Source organism: Lonchura striata, chromosome 3 (genome assembly GCF_050655825.1).
Source record: "Lonchura striata isolate lonStrDom1 chromosome 3, ASM5065582v1, whole genome shotgun sequence".
Taxonomy (NCBI): domain Eukaryota; kingdom Metazoa; phylum Chordata; class Aves; order Passeriformes; family Estrildidae; genus Lonchura; species Lonchura striata.
In genome coordinates this window covers 62339620-62363640 of record NC_140705.1, presented here as the reverse complement: position 1 = coordinate 62363640, position 24021 = coordinate 62339620, and the positions used below count along the sequence as shown (strand labels likewise).

The 24021-nt window shown below is 35.4% G+C and overlaps 1 long non-coding RNA gene across 1 annotated transcript in view; it reads left to right on the top strand.

Annotated features, from left to right (window-relative positions):
- The window catches only part of LOC146767921 (uncharacterized), a 137811-nt gene that overhangs the window by 43682 nt on the left and 70108 nt on the right, over positions 1 to 24021 (top strand). The window contains exon 2 of the long non-coding RNA XR_014953796.1: positions 10010 to 10103. This is a non-coding gene — a long non-coding RNA (uncharacterized LOC146767921). The remainder of the gene's footprint in view (positions 1 to 10009; positions 10104 to 24021) is intronic.

Sequence of the window (24021 nt, the reverse complement as noted above, 5' to 3'; positions counted from 1 at the left end):
TTACAGTTGCAATTAATAACTCCAGATAAGGAAGTGCTAAGAATGAATATTTTTGGGGGCCCAAACTTAAAAATTAAGGTTTGCTGAATTATGTAATTATATATTGTATACCTCCTTGCCTTTTAATTTTTTTTTTTTTTTGTGCTAAATGCAGCTCTGGACTTTTATATTTCACCTTTCTCCTTTTTTCTATAAGATCATAATTAATTTAAAACCTTGAACTTTCTATAGGGGTCTTCCTGGAACCAGAGTCTTTAACACACATATTTTCTTTTTCCCTATCTAAATTTCTATTATTTTTTAAAATAAAACTTTTTGCTAAATTTCTCTGAAATTTGTTGTTCAATTAAACAATTTTTGTGTCAGTTTGTGAAAATTACACATTAGCTAAGATTTTGGCAAAGATTGTTTTGATGCCCTCATAACATAAGAAAAAGTCAAGTGTACTGATCAAATATTCATTTGCTCAATATTTGAAAGATAAATATTATATTGTTGCTAGAGAGGTAAATGTTCTCCATTCTCTTTGTGTTTATTCACTTAATTACACCTGCAAAGGCTCCAAATCATTTAATGTATGTTACTATTGCTAAGTGCTAAATACAGATGAAAAGAAGTGTTGAAAGGAAAATGTGTGATCAGCTTCTGTGATGGCATTCACATATGCTCTTAACCTAGCACTTGCATTTTGTATATTTTGACAGAAGAGTTAAGATCCTGAGCACTTCTTTACATACGTAATCATGCAGTTATGGTGTGTCAAGAGCACATGTTCCAATTCATTACAGACTGAGAATTCAAGAACTGAATTAGAGGCTCAGAGAAAAAGTTGTTAGACCTTCAGAACTGAATTAAGGCCAGCTTCAAATATCTTTACACTGAAGAGTTCAAGAGCTGCAAAAGAAATAGGATGGTATTCCATTCAAATGGAGATGCAAACACCTGTTTCATAATTAATAAATCTCCAATTGCTGTATGTAGGAGCACTTTTTTTCCTGTCTTTGCCTGGAGATCTTCAAGGGTCCATTTAATTCAATGGAGCCATGCAAATTCACATCAAGCAAACATCTGACTTCTTGTGTCATGTAAATTAGATACTAATAATGTCATAAAGCCATTTTGTCCATTTTTCTGCCATATTGAGATTATAATCTAAGTCATATTGTGCAATTCAGATTATCAAAAGAATGAAATTTCTCTTACTTCCCAAGAAAATTGTTAATTTCAGATTTAGTTATGCTCATGATTGCAGACTTGCACCTTGAGGTTCAAAAATATTTCTTAGCTTCCTTTCCTTTAATTATTTTTCCCACAGATGTTTAAATAGTTTATTTCACTCAGCAAAAGTCTCTCTTATCAGTTGTATGGGTCACTGTGTTGAAGGCCTATTTAAACAAATAAACAAATGTTTTAAGACACAGTGATACTTCTAATGAAATGGGAATTTTTGCTTATTAGATCATGTTTTATTTCTTAAATGCTCTACTGCCACAATCTAAATCCTCTTATACAATCTTAGATTTGTAAAGGAGCACTTGTAGGACATTGAGAGTTACTTTGGCATGAGATCAAGCACTCTGCAAAGTAAATTCTGGCCGAGCGCTTCAGCTAAATACTTGGTAGTTTTAGGCACGGGGTCTGCACATTCTGTTTTGAGTCATGGGCCTTTATCTTCCAAGGACATTCAGGCTCCGTACTTTTTGTAGCCTCTTTTGCACACTGTCTAGGCAAAATACTTTCCAGCCAATAGAAATGGGAAATTGGAGCTTCAGCTTTTTAAGACTAGCCGTACCTAAAGGTTCCCAGGAAAACTTCCCTGAAGATTTACCCTGTCACGGCTCTGGCTTACAGCTCATTGCTTCTTTGACACTTGATGGTGGAAACAGTCAAACCTACAAGCTTTGCAGAGCCACCTGCATTTTAGTTAGTTAAAAGAAAAATACAGAAAGGAAAACAACTATGGAATACAGGGAAAAACATCAAATTTCTTAACATACTAAAATATTTTGAGTCATTTAGGAGTCCAGGAATTTCAGTGTAGTGTATGTCTTTATATATTTTGACTAATCTCTTTTGAATAGAAATTTCCTTCTTTCTTTTTACATTTCCTTCCTTTGTTGCCAGCTTCCCATTTTCTCACATGCTGACAGTTGAAAAATCTCCATCTGCCAGAAAAAAACTTTCCCAATAGTTCCATCCTGCTCAAACATCTTTCTTTTTTATGCCTCTTAGGCATTTCCAGCATAAGGTTTAACTTTTCCTAATGTGAACTCTTGATGGTAGATCTGGTGCATCTCAAAGTGACTTCACTCCCAGTTTCAATTACAAACAGAATCCAGGATGACGAGCTCAGATACAGGTGTCTTCATAGCAGCTACCTAAATTTAAGTAGTAGAATTGTGCACCTGGGCCAAGTGTTGCTCAGCTGAAATATGTCTGTAAACTTTTCTCACTCCTCACAGATTTTTGCTGAGATCAAAGGCAGTGCCCAAATTGTCTGTATTTGAGAAACTGCAAATAAATAGGTCCCTCTGGAAATGTTGCAGACTAGTATGGGAAATGCAGGGATAAGCCCAAGAGAAGATGGTGCATGCATACTACCTCCAAGTGGGAGCAGTCTTCCTCTCAGTGCAGTTAGCTGGCCTTTCAGGAGCACTGGATTAGCATGGAGTGTAGAAAAAGTCTCAAGCCTGAATGAAAATTTTGCCTGAAAGAACAGAAAAGCACAGTGCAACATGAAGTATATTGTATTAGATATGTGTGGGAGGTCTGCATAGAAATTCCACAGATAAAACGGAAGAAAACCTTTTAACACCAAAGTTAGCATTCAAAGCAACTAAAATAAAATTCAAGAACCTAAATGCCCTGCTGAAGATTATTTTCAATTTATAGGAGTTTACACTTTTGAAAGACTTAATTGCCTGCTTCTATAAAGCCAATCAGCTTTGTAACCCAGCCTTCCACAGGAGAAGAATAAAGAGAGCACTTATTAAAGAGTACTTAGCAGTATTCAGCCAACCTGCTCATTCAAGCAGCTAACACTCAGTCCTTAATTTAAGTGTCCTCCACAAATACTGAACTATATGTTGAGCTGCCCCTTATGGTGTGGCTGAGATGATCCCTGAATTGCTACCAAGACTCACAATACAAACTATCACACCTGATTTTCGTACATATATGATCAGAGAGTCTCAGGAACACTGTGGTTGAAAAAATGACAGGACCACACTGTGATATTGATCTTTCAAATGCCTCTCTTTGCCCTAGTGGCAAAAAAAAGTATTTCAGGTTATATAGTAGGAAAAAAAGATTCACTACTGATTTATTAGAAGAATTGTGTAAGTTGTCTTTTCCCCTCAGTTAAAAAAGATAATCAGTGTTGTGATGCTATCTTCTTTTACAGAGGGAACATTATAGTCTATTTCTTTAATAAACACACTATAAAGTTTTACACTGCCAGTCAATAAATTTGCATTACACTCAAAAGTGTATGCTGCTGATTTAAAGAGGAGCAGTAACCCAGTTCTGTACTTCAATGCTTCTTTTGAAAGGTGGTACCTTCTTCATGTTGTATTTGATAGTTTCTTCTATGTAAAACCTGATTAATTTGTATTTTAATAAGTAATTTACTACATAGTTAGCATAGTCTTTAAAAAATAGTGTTGTCCACCACAAGGAGAAGTTGCCCACATATTTTCCTTGTGCTTTTTTTTGGGTGTATTTAGATTCTAGCTCTGCCCACTCTTCATCTATTTTGAATGTGTTTTGAATTAATCACATGATCTGACACTCAAGGTTTTCCACCAGCTTGTAAATTCTCTTTTCATCTGAGAGTGTGTGGGGGCTTAGGAACAGATGCGAAGGTCTAAATATATATGCTTAAGTACCATGTTGAGTTCTATAATAGATGTTCGGCAACTTTTATAACTAGCCAATTAAATCTTGGAACAAGTGATAGCTTTGAAAGGAAAACAATAAGAAATGCTTTTATAGTAGTAAACTGCAAATGTACTGTTTCTTCTTCCTCTTCCTTCTGAATATAATGTTTAATTTCACAGGAGTACTGATAGGACTCTATGAGATTCAACAGATTGCCTTCACGTCAATAATTTTGTTTCTGGTTTTGTTTCACCCACAGAGTTTTGCTTTCATGTTAAATTGAAGAGTACTAGGTTCTTAAAATGGAATCAGACTGGCAACAGTATTTTTGTTATGTTTAGTGACAAGAATAATTTTAAACTGTACAATTTGAATGGTTTCCATAACTTGAATCAAGTTTGCTCAAAACACAGCTTGATTTTCTTGAAATTTTGCTGAAGTTTATTGGAGTTTATTGATGTTTTATGGAGAACCTCTAAGTATGTCAAACTGCTCAATTTATTCTTCTAGAAGGGTATAATTAGAACTAAAAACAGAATATATTTCTAGCAGGAAAAAAATTATTTTTCAGATACCTCAATGCCTGGTCCTTCTTTCACCACAGAATATTGTCATTTAAAACGTCTCATTACAGGATCCATTTTCAGTGAGAAATAATAATGCTGATTTAGACAATATAATTGCATTTACTGTTTTAACCCCTTCTTATTGTAATAATTTTGTTATCAAACATCTAGTATATAGTGTATTTTGCACAAGTTTATTGCTTAGTTGATTATCATTCAGTGGAATGTAATTCCTTAATGTGCAGGAAACAATAGAAAAATATTTATATATACCACAGAATATGCAGGCAATACTGAAATTCCCTGCACTTTTAAAGTGTGGCTGTCTAGAGCACCTGCTCACTAATCTAAACATTACCTTACATGTCTGCATTGACTAACTATGTATCTGAGCCCACAGTGTGTTACCTACATAAAATCATTACAGTTACCACTCGTTAGGAATGTAAAAGAAAAACAAAAAGGTGGATGAATGATTTTTTAATTGATTTTCAAAATGACGATTGAGGCATTTTTCAAAGAAAATGATGGAAACTCCTCTTACTGCTACTCTAAATTTACAGCTGATGAACAAAGGAACCAATTCCCATAGACAATTATTCTTTTACATTTTACAAGCATTAAGTTGACACAAAATGAAATAATGGAATTAAAAATTATCCTTTGTTATTAGAGCAAATCTGTAGCCTCCTTACAGATATTCTGGGTTTCTGCTTCTGTGTAGACCTTCCACTTTAGTCTATATTTTGGGGGAGCAACACAGGTTGACAACAAACATACAACTAGTGGGGATATTTTGCATGCATAAGCAAATGGTTATTAACAGCTCCTGTTTAATTTCAAATTCTCAGCAAAATTTGGGTATCTCAGGTCTCTGACTATACAAAAACTCTCTCCCTAACGAAAACTTCACTCATGGGCAGAAAGTGTTGTGAAAGAAACTGTGTCTTCAAATGAAGATGAGGCCATGGCTATGAGGACCAAAGAATTGGCATGTGATGTAGAGGACCAATAACTGAGTACGTGGATGGAATTAAAAAATCCCAGTTAAGTCTGCATCTGGAGGTATCTTACAGTATCCTTGCTATGATTCACCTCTCTCTCTATAGGTGAAACACAAGCTGATATGGCAAAGTGCCATGTGAAGCAGAAATTAGCCATTATAGAAAGTAGGGATTCATTACAGGCTCAAATTAAAATCTTTCTGATGGAAAGACAGTTCTTCAATACAAACATTAATGCACACAGTATTTCTAAGCGAGATGAAATCATGAGCAATATTTTTATCCCAGAATTTGACAAAACTTTTCCTTAAGAATAAAGAAATTGCTTGATATTTACTCAGAATTCAGGTTTAATGACTCATGTCTTGTACCAAACATTGAATTATCCAAACAAATCTACATTTTAGAAAAAGACTCACGAATACAGATACAACTACATTTGCTGCTGATGTATTAGGGCCTATCAGCTTATTGTCTTTAGAAGAACAATAGTATGTTGCTCTTTTGTAAACCAAGCTAATTAGAAGAGTTATCAACTCCATTTTTCACACATAAATTAGTGAGAATTTTAAATCTGTCTTAAATATGGTGTACACACATGTTCCTGGGTGTAATTTAGGCCATGATTATTTCCAGAGCTGGCAAATGCTAGAAGAAACATACTGTGAACATTCATTTGCAATTTTAAATGAATTTTAATGACTTTGTAGATATAACTATTTTATTCACTTTCCATCAATATCCACTCTGACAAACAAGTTTCCTGCAAGATTTCTTTCTAGAGCACAAGGTTTTATAAGAAAAATGCAGACTGTTAGCTACAAACAGATTTTAAATTTGTAATCAAGGAGAAAAATGAATATTCTAAGAGTCATGGTCCTCCAATCAGGAAATAAAAAAAATCACCATGCGATTATTTCTTCAACCAAAATAGCTTGGATTATGAATTTCAGTTCTTCACAATGAACTATGGATGAGCTGCAGACCAAGAATTATAGAAATTAGTTGGCAAATCATTTCAAATAACAAATAAATTAGAGTGAATCATGATGCATTTGTGAAAATGTCACAATTACTATGCTAATAAGTTTAAATTTACATAGTGCCTTTCATCGGAATGGATCCTAATGATGTATAATCTCAACATCCGGAGGAGGCATGATGTGACAAAGGCAGAGAAAAAAATGTCTAATATTACTTTGTTAATACACAGTAAATGATACTTTATTTTTCAAGCTGTATTAATGCAGTTAATTGCTATCAATAAAATAATCAACTGCTTTTTGTTTCTTTTTCTGTACTCGCCATTTATTTTTTAATATGAGGGTTTTTTAGCATTTAATTTTCTTTTACTTCCTTGTTTTTAACATTATTTTTTTTTTCATTCTTCTTCTGTTATTTTTTTTCTCCTAGTGTTTTAAAATTTATTTTCCTATACCCATATTTTTTTGGTATTTGCTTTTTGCTTCTCTCCCATCTGTTATAGAAATTGTTCCATGAGATGCATTTTTCTCACTATAGGCTTTTTGCACTCCAAGCTATAAAACAGAAGTATCCTTTCTCCTTCACCCTCTCCTCTTCCTCCTCCTCTTCTCACACTGCCGTTTTACTGTCTCTAAGTAATTTCACTGATTTTACTTTGTGTCTTTTCCACCATTCCCACTATTGTGCACTCTTCTAGAATATTGTCTTCTTCTGCCTTGAAAATCCCTTCCATCTGCATCCACAGTCATCCAAATGTCTCTGATTATCCTTGCCCATGGTGCATCAAAAATGTAAGCTATATGCAAGCGCTATATATGCCTAAATAGCATATGTTTTACATATTGAACTTATGTGAGATCATATATTGATTCATAAGAGTGGTTCCCTTTAATTACAGTCCACACACAGACCATATGTTATATATAAAAAAAAACATATGTCAGACTATCTGTATGTATGAAGCATTCATGCTTTTCCTGCATGGGCAGGTCCTGGAGCTATCTTGCTCTTCCAAAGCAGAGTTGGTATTACTTTTGGTTGATCCAGGCAGTTCAGCAGTTGTCTCATGGTTTTCTTCCTCAGGCTTTCAAGCCCCAGAGGATTCCCACTGACATGTGCCCCCATGTGTCTCTGAGGTTTGTCACTTCCTTGCATATTTGTTCCCTTGTTCCATGCTGATATGAATTCCAGGGGTTTGTTATTATTAATTTTTTTAAACCAAAAGAGCTTCTGGCAATTTGATTTACAGAATACCTATTTTGGAGCTTGTTCATGGATCTTTCTTTACCTTATTCTTTCTCTATAGTTCAGGGAGATGCACTAGTTCTGCAGGTCCCGTCCTTCTCAGAAAACTGTCATTTCCCAGATGTCATTTTTCAGCTATGGTGGCAAGGAAGCTCAGCAACTCCTTCCATCCACAACATTTAAAAAAGCTCTTCTCCTAATAATTAGACAACTGCGATCATGTGTGGAGATAGACAAATGATTGATAAGGACTATTTTGTGTTAGGATAAGGTTGTAGCTGCTCATATTCCTTGTGACTGCAGTAAAGTAACATACTGATTTCCATTTTCATTCAGACAGGTTTTTATTTCTATTTTTAGGGAGATCTTTTTTCTGTTAAACAGTAAGTCAAACAGGACACAATAAAATAAATGCTGAAGTGTTGCATAATGACTACAAGTTGCATGACAATTGTTAGAGCTAGGACATAACATGGTATGTCTAAAGATGCAGGACACATGAGACCAAGAAATTGGTGTAATGCTTAGTTATGAAAAAGGAAAACAGCTTGCAAATGAGGAGTCTTAATGCAAGGAAATTAAAAGGAGCAGTTATAAGGAGAAAATATTTGCAGTTAATGTGAAATTTTTACTATACAACACTAGTGGCTCATAAGAAACACTGCCTGTGAAAATGCTTTAGGTAGAAGCTGAAGAAACTATCTAGTAAGGGGTGGCAGGCTACCAGAAGCAAGAGCATGACCTTGATAGGGTCATTACTTTGTGTGCTTTTCATAAATTTTGTTTGACTGCAACATTGTGCCAAAAAAGGCAGAACAAGACATGGATGAAAATGTTTGTAAAAGACAGCCCGTCATACCTTTGTCACCTCATGAGTGTTCGTTGAAGTTGCAGGTTCATTCGAATGCTAGGAGAAAAGTCATTAGTCATGTATTTTTAAGTGCATGGCAGGACCAAGTAATCAATTTTGCAAGTCTTTCCCTAATGTGCATGTAAGGGTGTTCAGCTGGTGCCATAGTCATATTAAAAAAAGCACTCTGAAATTCACAGAAACATGCTCTGCTTCCCTATGTCTACAGATGCAGTCTAAGCCTTTATGCCATGCCTGAAAGGTGGGAAAAATTATGAAGGAAAGGTTTGTCTTAATTAATAAAGATTTTTCCATTTTTTGTTGATTTTTTTTTTCAAATATTAATATTGGGTTCTGTTATTCCTTGCAAATAGTTTGGGATAAAAGTTTCCTGATGTAGAGATGGGCTGGGGAAATTGGTGATTTAGGTGTCAAATGAAGGATGCAGTCACTGTCCTGCATAACATAAAGAACAGTGAGCCATGTGGTCGAGATTTTGTGTGTAAGTCAAGACAAGAAAATTGTTTGTCATACTTGATAATACCTCCTGTGGTACTAGACCCCTTAGAAATAAAATAGTCACTGCAAAGAATTTTTTTTTTGTTTGTTGTTCATTTTGATTTTGGATTTAAGCCAGGCAGCTGTTAATATGCCCCTGGGAATATAGAATGCTTTTCCCTAGAAAATAATATTGGTTTATATGAGAGGATAAGTGGACCCAAAAGGTGTTTTATATTAGATTGAGAGCCCAATAAGTCAAAAGTAAATATTTAATACATGACACAGAATGTCACACTCCAGGATTATGGAGTAATACAAACATTGTGCTGAATACAGACGGATTAGATTATAATTCTATTCAAAGGTTTGTACCATACAAACAATATGCTGTATTATTTCTCTAAGAAATTATTTACTGTTATTTATTTATAAGAAATACTGTTATTTATTTATAAGAAATTATTTAAGAAATTATTTACTTTCCTATGAGTTAGCATGCATTTCAAGATTGTAGTCATGATAACATGAATGTTTTATGTCAAAAATGGTAATTGACCTGATGAATTATGATGGGGAGGGTGATGTATTATATTACCATAAATATGTTATCACATGCTATATTTTTTTCAATAAAAGTAATTCTTTATCAGCAAACCTTTCCCAAGAAGAACTGCTAGTTAGTGACACTTAGGTTAGAGTCCTAAGGATCTCAGAAGCTGATACAAGGTAGAGTTAGCAGCCTTTAGGGTGAAAATCACATGTGCTTTGCAGAGAAAACAGGTGGTACACCAATATAATAACAGTTCTTTATTATACAACAATTGATTGCAAACCCTATTGACCCTACCCTCTACGAGGTGAATTAAGTTAATTTTTGTGAAACTGGGTGGTGGTGTATCTTCTGAAAAAACAAATAAAAGTTTTAGTGCTGGATATATTCTCAATTTATCCTACTTTTAATAATGAATGTTTCCTATCAGATGAACTTTGAACTCTAGAAGTCATTGGAGGATGGAGCTGAATGATATTCTGTGTTCTTGGGAAAACTGTTTTCTTCCAACGACATGGGAACATGTAAGTGAAATATATTTGTTCTGTATTTTGGATATTTGTTCCACAGCTCTAGCATTAGTCTTGGCTGGAAGGCAACTGCTTGTAAGAACAGTTACCACGACATGAAGGTGTAGTCTCTGGCTACTGTTGTTCTATCTGTTTTTTAATATTACTCCTGCCTCCAGGTCCAATCCAAAGTTGATCCAGGCAGTTCAGCAGTCCTCTCATGAGGCAGCTTTTTTCTGATGATATATCCCAGTGAGCTCACCAGTATCTGAGGAGAGTAGCTCACTCTTGGGGCGGGGAGTTTGTTGTAGACATTAAAGTAGATTTCTTCTATGCTGTACTGGGGAGCACAGCTGTGATGAGAAGAAACTGTTCTGGTGCAGTGGAGAGAGGGTAGATTGTGTTGCAAAAATAAAACATGTAGGGCTCTGATGATGCTCATACCTTCACAGGCATGCAGAAAGCTGAAGGAAAGTGGAATGGCTAGAGAACGCTCCATACTCACTGAGAATAATATTTTCTAAAGCATGTGTAGCTGCCAATAGGTATAGGCAGTCCTACCTGAGGACTCAGTGGGATTTTGGTATCCAGGGGTATTTTCACAGATGGGTGTTGGCTGTGACCCATTTATCTATGCACATGAGTCTCAATTTTGATTGTCCAAATGACATGTGACAGAATTGGAAGAGATTCAGTTGATATAAATGTCAAATAGGTGAACAATCCATACAAACGCTTTTCTTTCTAAAGACTGTTGACATAAAGTTAGAAGCCAACAGATTAATTCCTTATTTCAAAAGGTAGAGGTTAGCAGTTTGATGCCAAAGGTCTGAGGTACACTGCCTAGTGATGATGAATGTTTGGTATCAATTAAAAAAAAAAGCACAAAAGTTTTCAGTCACACAATCAATCTCTTTCTACCTCCCAGCAAAATGTGGTGGCCACATTTTCAAAATCTGCTTGGTTCTTTGGATAATCAGGCCATAAACACCAAAGAAAATATTTCATGGGCTTGTATAAGCAAAAGTAACCATTTAAACATTGTCTAAATTCCAGACTGGTAGAATAAGTCTAAATGGTCATTTTGTTGTCAATGTACTGCAAAAAAATCGATAATGATAAAAATGCAAGAAAATTGCTTCCTTCTGTTAAATGTATTTTAGACCAAGAGTGAGTTTAATTTCAAGACATTGTCACATCCTTGTTGGAGGTGGTTGTTTGTTGACAATGAAACTTGTTTCCTACTTCTTAATATGAACCAGAAAATAATCTGTGCACATTAAATTCCAAACTAAAATAAACAAACTACTAAACTAACAAAGGCCTTTGCACTGTTGTTGCTGAGGTCTGGTTTAATATAATTTTTTCTTACTTTTACCTTCTTTTTGCTGATTGAGTTGAAGCAGAGTTGTCCCGATGAGCAGCCAGGTTTGGGGAAAGAGGCATTATTTTCTGTGAGACCAAGTCATAACATTGAAAATACTAAAATGTTTGAGTACATAAGCTCTTTCTTTTTGTGCTTCAATTAGCCATTTTTGAGGACTAAATGCATACAGTAGAAGGATTTACATTAATTTCCTGTTTTTCCATGACAGTGTTTTTGTCTGGTTCTTCTCTCTGTGAAACCACTTTGGAAACCTCAGTGCTAAGAAGTACCATCTCTCTAGGGCATCTTGCCAGCCAGCTTCCTTGGGCACACCCTTAGCACTCCTAAATAGGAACAAAGGCTGAGCTGATCAGTTGGGAGTCCTTCTGATCTGGTTACTGATATGGAGGACCAATTCTTCCCAAAGAAATGCCTGCCAACAACCATCAAACTAGTGAATTTGTAGAACATTTGTATTTGGAATAGTATTTTTGTCATGTCATTCTTAAATGCTGAACAGAAAAAAAAAAAAGCAAACAGCACAACAAACCCGAACTGGTTTTGTTTTCATGGTAAGAACTGTAACAGTATTTAACAGACTAAGAGTGGGGTAATATAACCAGACATCCCAGCTGGCTTATAATGAGCTAACTATTCCTAGTTTTTTGTTAATTTTTTTTCTTTTACTTTTAATAGTGTTATACCCATCTGTCCTGTGAAAAATCTGATGAGAATATTTCCTGGTTAAGTCTGAACAGCTAAGTTGATGGGTTTTGTTTGATGGGTGTTTTTTTTTTTTTTTTTTGGTTGGTTTTTTGTTTTGTTTTGTTTTGTTTTAATTTTTTGTGTGTGGGCTAGGCATGTCTGGGCATTTGGTTCACATATGTCTCATAAACAGCCCCACTCCCACCTTCCCCCTTGTTTCCTGACATATTTTGCTGTTGCGTCTTTTCAGTGGTAGTGACTTCTTTCTCAACTGATGGTCAACTTCTGAGCTGAGAATCAAGATCTCCTACTTAGTTTGCCTCACTGTTCAACCATGAGTAATCACAGGAAAAAGATGCTCTTGTTTGTTTTAAGGAAATACTGAACAGGGTGTTAGTAACCTTAATATATAGGCACTTATAAGTCTACTTATAAGAAGACTTTCAACCCAAGTTGTCACTTTAATAGAGCATCTCTAAAAAGGGATGGGACTTAGATCCTTGTATCACTCCCCCAGCTACCAGGATAAAAAAAGGATAAAAGGATAAAAAAAGGAGGTGTTACAAGAAGACAAGGTTATCTCAGGTAAGGAGGAAATCTTGGGTGTTACAGCTCTGTCTTGCCTTCCTGATGGAGGCAATTAGGATGTATGAGAAACACACTGAAGTAGGATTTCAAAATGCAAGTGTAATTTAGATTCTCCAGAGTCCTAGAAGAATTCTCAGCCCAAACCCCATTCTCTGTAATCTGAGCCATTGCTGTGGCATCCTTTTTTTTTGACAAAAGTCCAGTCATAGTCAAAGATCTCACCTCATAGTGTGAAAGAGGAAAGAAGGAGCAGGTCTTAGCAAATATTTGCCAAGGCATATTTGATTATTCTGTCATGCATAAATTAATAAATTAGTAAGAGGAATTAAATTAGATAGCAACATGCATCTTCAAGGGCCAAACTGGATTCAGCTCTCTTTTAGACTTTGCATCCATCACTTCTTTTACAAGAACTTAGCTTTCCCTGTGCAATAACGTGCAGGGGCTTTACACTGTCATGGATTTTTTCTTTGGTAATACAAGCTGCTCTTGAAGCCCAATGGGCATGTTTTGACCTGTTTCTTTTATGGTGGAAAAAAGGAGCTAGGGGTAGTTCTGAGTTTTATAACCCTACTTCCAGGCAGACATCATCATTAGCATATATGAAGCTGTTTATCTAAGAAACCCTGTGTTGGCCTGGAGGGCAGAGGTTGCTTGCACTGAATAAATATCTTATTTGGAATCTCACAAAATGTTGGGAGTAATAAAATAAGCAACAGCTAGCAAATTGGAAGATGAGTGAAATAAATTCACCTCTGTGGAAGTATGACGAAGATGGCTATCCCCACCTAAATGCTGTAGAAATGAAATTAAAAAGAATAAATATTTGCATTTAGAAAGTGCAGTAGTTTGACTGCCTTTGAGTGCTTTGCCTCATTCCTTAGCTGGTGTTCACCCCTGCTCCTCAGAGGTTTTCCATGCAATAAGCACTGCAAGGCAGTGCAGAAAAGGGTCGCACAGTTGTCAGTCTTCAAAGGTGAGCATCTAGTTGAGGAAGGGAAACAGGGCAATATTTTAATATCCTACCATGCTCTTTTGTGCTCAGACAAGAGCACTAAAAGCTGTTCTTCACTGAGAAGATTTTCAGGCCGTTACTTACATGTGTCATCTTTTCTCTATGACTGTGAAGAGAATTGTATTTGATCTATATAGTGCAAAGATAATATGTGAAAAACAAAGTACAAACCAGTACTGAATACAAAAAAAAAAAAAAAAAAAAAAAAAAGAAAAAAAGAACAGAGTGAAACTTCAAATCTCTTATTAGACAATAGTTGTTTATAATGCAAGCAAACATTTCATGGTGAGCTAAAGTTTCAGGCCAGCGAATGATCCCCTGTAGGAGTGTTTAAGCCCTTTCCTTTTTTGCATATTTTCTATTTATGACAGTGAGTGTGCATATATCCAAATTTCAACATATGACATTTCACATTTTTGAATGAAAATAATTTTACCCTTTCCACGTCTTAGCTGTCCAGAGCAGCTGAACTCCATAAAACCCAAACCAGTGGCTCAGTGCCGTAAAAGAGAGAAAATTTCCATGCCACTCTTCTTGATACTAACCTGAACATACTCCTCTGCAGTTTATAATGGGATTAGAAATATTTCAAGGAATTTCTTCTAACAGTTTTCATTCCTCCTGCATTTCTCAGCTTCACTTAAAGCTGAAGAGTTCCAGTGGGCCTTAGAGCGTCCTTAATAAAGTTTACTCTCAGGGAAAATACTCTACTAATTAAAGTCTGTATTCACTGGATGTTTACAGAGAAAAAATAAAATGTATAGAGCTTGTAATGGGAGAAGCTTATGGGGATTTCAGGAAAAGCTGATGAATGCTGCAAATAGGTACAGGATAAAAAAAAGAAAAATCGTCTAGTCTTAAATTATTATGTATTCTTAATGCTTTGTGAAAAAGCACATTTTAGAAAAAGTTTTTTCCTTATTTATACAAAGAGACAAGAACTAGTGTAAGGAGAGAATAGCTGTAATGGAAAAGAGTTACTTATTTTTATGTGTCCCTTTTAAAGTGAGGTCTTAAGTATCCTTGAATGCAAACCTACTTACAGAAAAGTAGCAATGAATTGATGTTGGTGGAATATTAATGCCTTGGAAAGAAGAAGAAATGACTTACCAGCATCTTGAACCTAAAGTTTTCTCCATGGCAAAAGAGTTGTAGGAGAATAATACTGCTGGGTAAAAATGCTCCAAGAAGTGATAAACAGAAATTTGAAGTGATCTGTATCCGGGTTTGCAGTGCCTGCACTCTCCTTGGAGGATTGCACAAATGACAGTGGATAGAAAACAATACTCTGTGTCACTACAGGCAGATATTTGGCCATAGGCAAAATAAAGAAATGAAATCTGAATTAAGATTTCTTAGTCCTTCAGTTCACTAATTCATATCACAAAATAAATGGTGGGGAAGGATGGGAACTGGTTGTGATGATGACTGCTGTAACTCAGAGCAGTAGGCATGACACATGTGAAGTCATACGGGGAGCTTGCAAGGAAAAAAGGCATTAAAATTCAAAGGTAAAGTTTTAAAGATATTGAAAGGTAAATATGTTTTATCATGACTCAGCTCACATGTATCGTAATCTATTTTTTCTAGCTAAGGTGTCCTTTCCCTTCCTGATAGTAATCCTAAGAATGAAAGTAGAGCAGCACAAAGTTCACTTGGCTTGTTTGGTTGAATAGACCTGGTCCTGAATCCTCAGATATTGCTTTCTTTCAGTCAGTGGGCCAAATATAGACATGGCAGATGACTCTGGAAAGGTTTTTTGAGTATAGATGTCAGTATCAGTAGCTCCAGCAGCAGAAAAGATACCAGTGACAAGGTAAGATCTCTTGCTGTTAGTATGTCCCGTTTATTATTAGAAATTTTCCATCTTCATTCCACTTAGAAGAGATTTCCTTAGCAGGATGGTCTACATTACTCCTACTTGTCCTGAGATCTTGAAATTGTGTTCCTTCTCTGGCAATGAGATGCCAGAGACTCAGGGGGTGTTGTTGTGCAGTATAATTGCCTTCCTAAAAGATGATGTGTGTGTGGGGAAATTTAAAGAATAGTTCACAGGGATTTAACTGAACGGTTCCCACCAATGTTAGTTTACCCCCTGTGAGTCTGACAGGGTAGATTAAGCCACACTGGGGAAAATAATATTCATGCTCAGTCAGTCACAAAAGATCACTGCTATTGTGTCACTCTGAGAGGAGACAGTAGGTATTAGTCATCGCTGTCACAGTTCTCTCGATCTGAAGCTTGTTAAGCCAATTTTATATTCATTGAAGGAGTGCTTGTAGTAATAAGCAACTAAGCTGATGCTATGTGATCCTGTAATAGAGGTACTAAATGAGATATATTTATCTTAGTGCTGTGAGAGGGGCAGTTTTTTCTTCCTGGAATTTATTTGTTAATAAAAAATAATCCAGTTTAATCAGTTTACAGCAATGTCCTGCTGCGTTCAGGAGCACCATGTTTTGGGCTGGATCAAGCAATCCTTTCTTCCGGAGAGGTCCAGACATCTTTCTTCAAGTCCATGAGATTGTTAGTCCCTCTGCCTTATTTGTGGAGAGGATGGTGGATCTCTGATTTTCTTCCTGTCTACCTGACTCATCCTTCCAAACTTCCTTTTTTTAGCGCTTGCTGTTTTCTTCTTCTCTGCTGTCAGATACTAGGGAGTTAAAAATGGTTTGAATTCACCACAGTCTCTCTTGCTAGTGAGGGAGGGGAAAAATAAATGTTCTGTTTCTTTACTTGATATATGTCACAGAGGTTGCAGAAAAATGCAGTAAATGACAGCATCTTTCGTGTTATGCTGTCATTTTTCTGAAATAAGAAAATTTCAAGTACTTATTAGTTAGGAACACTGACTCATTACCAACAGAAACAAACAATTCCAAATGTCTGAATAAAAAGGAAAAAAAAAAATCCCACAATGCAGTTGTTGCTGTCAAGCTGCAGAAAATAACCTGCTGATAATCTCTGTACAGCCTAACTTCCCGAAGGGCAATACAGGCAGTATCTTTACAGACAGTGTGGACTGTGCTTTTCTTCTTATTGTACAACTTAAAGAAACACATTAAATATGTTAAAGAAGTATAATAACATTTAGAATTTATATATATCCAGAAATTCATACACTGTTGCTTCTCTGTAGCTAATTCTGTTGTAGCTTAATACTGCAAAATAGTCCCATGTATGGTTTAGTAAGTAAATTAAGAGTCAGTAATGCTGACTTAATTTTCTTTTTTGGATAACTGGAAATAATTAATTTTGCACTTAGAACCACTGTATCTAAAATAATAACAAATTGATTTCATCCCAGAAGTAGTTTGAAGTCTATAATTTATATAAATTCATCTTTTGTGTGTGTGTGTGTGTGTGTGTGTGTGTATTCTCTGAAATAGATGTGTTCAGGTTAGGATTCCTTGTTTCTTGAGTGGACTCTGGTTGCCATTTTTCAGTAATTATCGCCTGAAGGCATTAATCATAAGCAATTTTCTGTGAGTAGTTGATATGTGAACAGCCAAAGTTTATATTTGTGTTGCTCAATTGTAGCTGGTCAGAAACCCACATGATATAATTTCTATTTCTGGACTGGATGACCATGTGTGCTCTTCCAGGGTTAGTATTTGCATTGAAAATCCTATTTCTGTGTATATTTGAAATGCAGTTCTGCATTTGTGCCAGAAAACAGCATTGCTGAGAAGGTGAATACAATAGGAAATTAATTTAAAAATTGAGTGAAGCACTTTGCCTTAGCCTAGAACTGACATTGCAAAATGAATCTTAGGAGAACAATAGTAACTATAAATCTGTTTACTTTTGAGTGGTGGTGAACTGTTCTGAAGTAGACACTTCTCAGTGTATTTTTCCTGACCTTCCTTTTTCTTTTCATGGGATCAATTAGATTTCTACAGGTTTATTCGTCGCTCTTGATTTTTAAGAATTTTAAAAGCATTATTGACTGCACCAGTAGATATGTTCTCATATGCTGCTTCTGACTTCTTCTGACACTTGCTCATAGACTAGGAAGATCAGATGGATGCAGAAAATCATAATGTTCTTGTGAAAATGATGCCCTTCCTTAACTGATCTCAATGTTTTATACACTAGAGGTTTTATCTTTAGCAATTTTTGTTAACACTTCTGTGAATTTAAATTAGAACTCTTAATAAACAGTTTCTGTTGCATTTTCCAAACCATCCTTCATTGATTTGAAAATCAATAAACCATATCTAAAAAATCTGACATGCTAATGAATGAGTATTTGCTCAAATTACTGTTTAAAGCCAAGGAAATTTTATATTGAGCCCAGGAGTGATTATTTAAATGTTGGTTACTTAGCAGGTCATATTCTTTTGAATGGGACTATTAATTTCAACAGGTCTATTGATTTCATACCTATGCCATCTGAATTGATAGTAAGTTCCCAAGCCAGCTGATTTCAATTGATCCAGAAACTTGTTTTGACAAAAATATTGTGAAAAACATGGACAATTAGTATGCATTAATTCTTGCTTCAATGTCAATTTTTGTTTCACTCCAAAAAACCAGTCAGATATGAACATTCAGTCTAGGGGGTCAAATGAAAATTATACTTTTGACCTAAATAATATGTTTGACATGCAGTGCATAATGTTGATCAGAAGGTGAACTCATAGTTCTATTGAATGCTTTTTATTTGAATATTGAACTGGAAATCTTTGAGGAGTACACTTCTGTATGAAAACCAAAAGACATCCTTTATTCTCTTCACAATACTTGAACTTCTTAGTTTTTACTGCAACAAAGCAATTCAGAGCAACTGGCTTTTCTTCTCAAGTTACCTGTTTTCTTTTCCACTCTCTTTTTGTATTTCATACAAAAATGGTCTGTCCTATACACTCTAGAGAGAGAGTAGAGCTCTTGCATAAGGAATATGGATTTTTTTTAAATGTTTCACAGGAATATGATGGAATAGTCAGGAGGAGAATCTTGAAAACCACTGGAAAGTAAAGTGTTAAAGTGAGCCAAAAACCTGGTGTGTGCACCTGGCTCAGAAGAGTAGGCAGCATGAAGTATAAATTGCAGTGTAAGTGAAAGATACAGACTTTCAGTGATCGTCTGAAGGCAAATCAGTCCAACGATCCGTAGATTGTGAGTAATTCTGTGGTTTTTCCCTTCCTTCTATGTATCTGCTTAGTGCTGTCCATACTTATTTCTGTGGCACAGGTAAACCTCCATGAACTGTTGGGCTTGGCTTCTCTAATTCCAAATATCTGTGAATTGGATGCTTTGAGGCTTTCTCTGTTTTGAATAAACTGAATCTTTCTTTGTTGCGTCTGAAAGCCTTCCAAGGAACAGTCAGGATGCTACCCTTCATAACAAAGGAATTTCTTAGGCCTCTGCTGCTAATATCCTTGCTCTTACTCTTGTCTTCCTTATACACCTACACAGACATGCACACTCTTTACCTTGGTGTTTTGGCTCTCTGAGTACCTATGGCAGTGAAAAAAGACTTAGCTTCTGACTAGATATGTTCTTTGAAATCACACAGCTTTTTCTCTATCTGCTTCTTCTGCAGCATTCTCTCTCAGCTCAATCCTGTAGCACTGGAATCCTCATACTGAAATTTAAGATAGTTGTCAATTTTCTTATTGGTCATTATAGCTTTATTCACTACCTCTACTTATTTGCCAGTGAACTCAATAGCATTGTATATGTTGTCAAAACTGAAATTAAAGCATGATGAATCAGGCTTTGTATATATCACTGATCTGTTCTTAGAACATATAACAGTTGAGCCACATGTAGAAACATGGGAGGAGATGTCAGTCATACAGTGGAATTTGAAAGTAGTGATCAATAATTTATACCAGCGATCACTTGGGCCTTATCTAATAACCCACTCTGTACTTTTCACAATCTAATTTCATTTGGTGTTAGTGATCACTGCTTTTCTACTTATAGTGATCTGATTAGACCTTGAAATATTTCCGTTTTTCAAGATATAGCACATCTTCTGTAACTCTGTGTAACATATATTCAGGAAGAATTTGATTAGACTGGGCAATTACTTGTGATTCATGCCTAGTTTAAGATACTGAAGCAGGCAGGAAGGCGCCAGTACAATTTTAGGCCATCCAGGGCACCAGTTAAAGAGCCTTTCTATGTCCTTGATACATAATGAACATTTTAGGTACTTTCAGAATCACATCAGATTTGCTGATTGCAAAAACAAAACACAAACCAAGCTTCCAAGGGCTCTTGCATGTCTTGTTGGGTTTTTTGTTTGTTTGTTTTTGTTTTTGTTTGTGTTTGGGTTCTTTTTTTTTTTTTTTTTTAATATATATTTTTGTCAGAATTCTAGTAGGAAAGAAAAACATACACAAGTTATTGTACCAGAAAGGACTACTACAAGATTGTTTTGAGAGGTGGGGTTAGGATGGGTTTATGTGTTTGAGCTACAGATTTAGCAGAAATTAGCACTGACATAGACAGATATCACCTGTGTTTTTATAGATCACGTAGTTTAACAGTGGTATTTGTTATCAGCATAGCTAAACACATATGTATATATTAATATATTTTTTGCATATTCTAGTATGTATTTGTATACATGTGTACAGTGTGCATACACCTACAGACATATATGGGTATGAATTTTTATTCCTATTCCTCTACATACCTATATGACATATAAACACACAAGGCTAGAGGTGTCAAGAGCCAAACCAGGACAATCTGGACTATGGCTAGTGCAGGATCAACCAGCAGCAGCAGCCAGCATGAACTGTGCCCAATCTATGATCTGTGGCTATGGAAACAGCCCCTGGTTTGAAATTAAGACTGAAGAGGGTAGAGGCTTATTCAGGCAGACATGTCCAAAAGTCACTGTGCTCACACAAGAACTGCTCCCAAATGGCAATTTTGATCTCTTCGGGTTTAATATGGGCCATCCCTAAAGTTAATGTTCAAGCCATGAGAGCCAAAGTGTAAATGTTAGAGCTGGAAGGAGCCAGCATAAAATATAACGGCAGATAGCTCGGTTTAGCCCAGAGACTAGCAGGGATGATAAATTCATGCCACCAGTTAATCCCTGGATTCAACAGGGTCAACATACCTGGATAGGTTTACCATCTTTTCAGTTTTATCATAGGAATCAATTTGTGTCTTGCACAGGTACAGGAATTCAAGATTAGAATGGGTTTGGTGAGGGAATGTCATCTCATCTGCTTTACTTTCAGGCTTCTGCTCAAAGGCGTAAAACAGCGTAAATAAGGTGCTGGCACTAAGGTGACCCATGATGACCCAAACCCTTTACTTTAAAATGAGATGGAATGTCACTTTAATGAATATTCATCTTGGACCTTTTTTTCTTGTCTTCGTATTTATTGATTAGGTTAGAGTGGAATTTGCTATCCAGAATTATGAAGCAATCTCATCTTATACAACTACTGACAGAAACTTCCTCACAATTGTCCGTGTCTTCTACAGCAATTTATCACTTTAGCTTGCTCTTTCCCTGCAGCGATGCTTCATATTCAGCTTCATTAATTTTGGAGGACCTCCAGATTGGACTGAGACATAGAATAAACCCTACTCCTGTTCATTTATTGGGATGGGTAAGAAGTAATTAACTGAAATCATGATAGTATATTTCTTAGTAGATTCATATATGTGTCTAAATGTTAATTTAATTCTGATTCCACAATTTTCATAAAGGTTCTCTGCTTTAAAAAAGTACATTTCAAAATTAGAGCTTATACTAAAATTCATTGTTGTCATATCTAAGGTGGCTCAGCATGAAGATAAAGAACCCCTGTGGTGTTTCAAATTTCCTGACTTAATGTTCAAAATTTAATTTTTTCTATCTCCAACTTTTACCATGTGAATTCAGTGAAAAAAAAAAAGTTATTTATTTATTATGCCTCATCAGCTTTTTTTTTTTGTTGTCGTACATGAGCACTGACTTCTAGTATTCTGTTTGCAGAATTCAATAAGTGACTACCTTGATGAAAGTAATATACTGTGCTCTTATTCCAGTAAAAGAAACCTGAAGCAATGTTTATAGTTTAGCTGGCATTGATGATGTGCATAGGATGCAGACAGAGTTGTGTGGCCAGAGGGAATGTTATCTATAACAAATTATCTGCCATGGCTTATCTATTTCATCCTACCATACTATTTTGTCTTTTTGAAGGATTTCCAGAATTGTTCTGTCCTGACTGCAGTTATACCTGTGGAAATTCTTTCAAAAATCTTTCACTTTGCCCTGGGTTTGATTAACATTTTACCCTTTGCTCCAAGTTTAACTAACTCACCCTGCATTAAACCCTATAAGCATTATGGAGTGGAGTTCAGTTATCATTAAATGATAGCTTTTACTTCTGTCTTTACTTCTGTCACTTAAGGTCTTTAATTGCTGCATAAATATGTATAAAAGCAATGTATAAACTACACATTTTTTTGCTGATATTATTAATAGAGCTTTTTCTATAAGGTAGGACCTCTTGTTTATGCTTGATTAAAATGGAGAACTAATACTGCAAAAGGACAGAATTTTCTGCATTAGTTATCTGGGTTTTCACAAAACCCACACAAAGATATTAACAAGAGCCTACATTTGTTGAAATCAGATCAGTAGTGATCCAGAGATCCTCATGTCTTCTAAATCAATGCTTCATTTAGAAAACAGACAAGCAAACAAAGAAAAACTTTAGAGAAAAGTGTAAAAACAGTTACCAACCAAATAATTGTAAATGAGATGCAATGGACACACCCATTTGTACTATGGTTTAGCTGCTTTTTATTGCACTAATAAATGCAATAATAAAAAGGAAAAAGATTTAGAAAAGATCTCTAATCTGTTGTGCTACAGACGCACACAAAAACTGCAATTTAAACAACCAAGAAAAATCTTTAAGTAGGAAAGCATGGGGGTAGACAAGACGGGTTGCCTGAGGGTGAATGATAGGTCCTGTAATGAACACTAGGTATCCCATTCTAGTGGCCCTCCAGAGTTCAGGCCTGAGAGCTCTTTCATCCCTCACACTCCTTTAAAGTAAAGAAGATTGAGAGGTGACTTGATTATAACGTAGATGGAGTAACTTCACAGGAAGAAAAATCTGGCTACTGAAATGATCTTTAATCTAGAAGACAAAGGCGTTACGAGGTATAAGAGCTGAGATCAGACAATTGCAAAGGAGAAATAAAATAAGCATCTAGACAGAGAAGATGATTAAGCAGTGCGGGGAAGCTATATCAGAAGATTTCACAACTTTCCTATCAATTAAAGATTTCTGTAGCATTTTTGGATGAAATGAGAAACAAAATTTCAAAAGAAAACCTTTATCTGGAAAAATACATATGTTTTTTGTTGAAAGTAGAATCTTTCATCTGCAAAATTTTTGTTTTGGTTTCAGGTGTTTAGATTTTCTTTTGCCAACTGTTATATTCAGATTAAAGGAAGACATTATTGCAACTGCATTATGTATTTTATTTATTAATATAGAAGATGGTCTCCTGAGTAATGAAATTAAGTCAGAAACCATGATTCAGAACAAAATGCTCAAATAGCCATAAGCTTCTAGCATTTTGGCTAGAAACAACAAAAGTTACTCATATAGCTCAAAATCTGAGAAAACAAAACAAAACCAAAACAAAAAAAAAAGAAAAAATAATATGTAACTATATGAAAATGTCGACTGCATTAACGGCTTGTTAAATAATTGAAAGGAAAATAAGCCTGGGCTCCAGGTAAAAGAAGTTATGAGGTGAGGTGTCTGAAAATATTTGAATTTAGTTTTTGTTTGTCACTTTTATGAGATTTATCTTTTTTTAAGAAAAATTACCAAATACCCCATTTTCAAATAATGGAAGAAACTCAGAATCCTGTTAGAAAACATTGGAATTATTGTAAACTTACAAAAAGAGATAAGTCTACTTTTCCATGTCTTTCCACTGTGGTTTAAAATTTTTGTTCTCCCTTCAAAAATAGCAGCTTTGATCCTTCTGAGGAAGTTTTCACCTTCTGAACTCTAAGACTGGCTAGATCTTAAATACCACTAATGGAGGGTTTGCAGCACCGGATGGGCATAAGTCTTGCTTGTTCTATTTTAACATTTATATTTTTCACTGGATTCCATCCTATAGAAGATAGTCCAGAAAAAGCCTGAAATGCTCCAATGAATTGCTGCTATAAAAAGAAACCACTGGTCCTTGTTTTGACTACTTCATTGGCTCAGATAAACATGAATCATCTTATGGCAGAGTCCTGAATGAAAGTGTGCCCT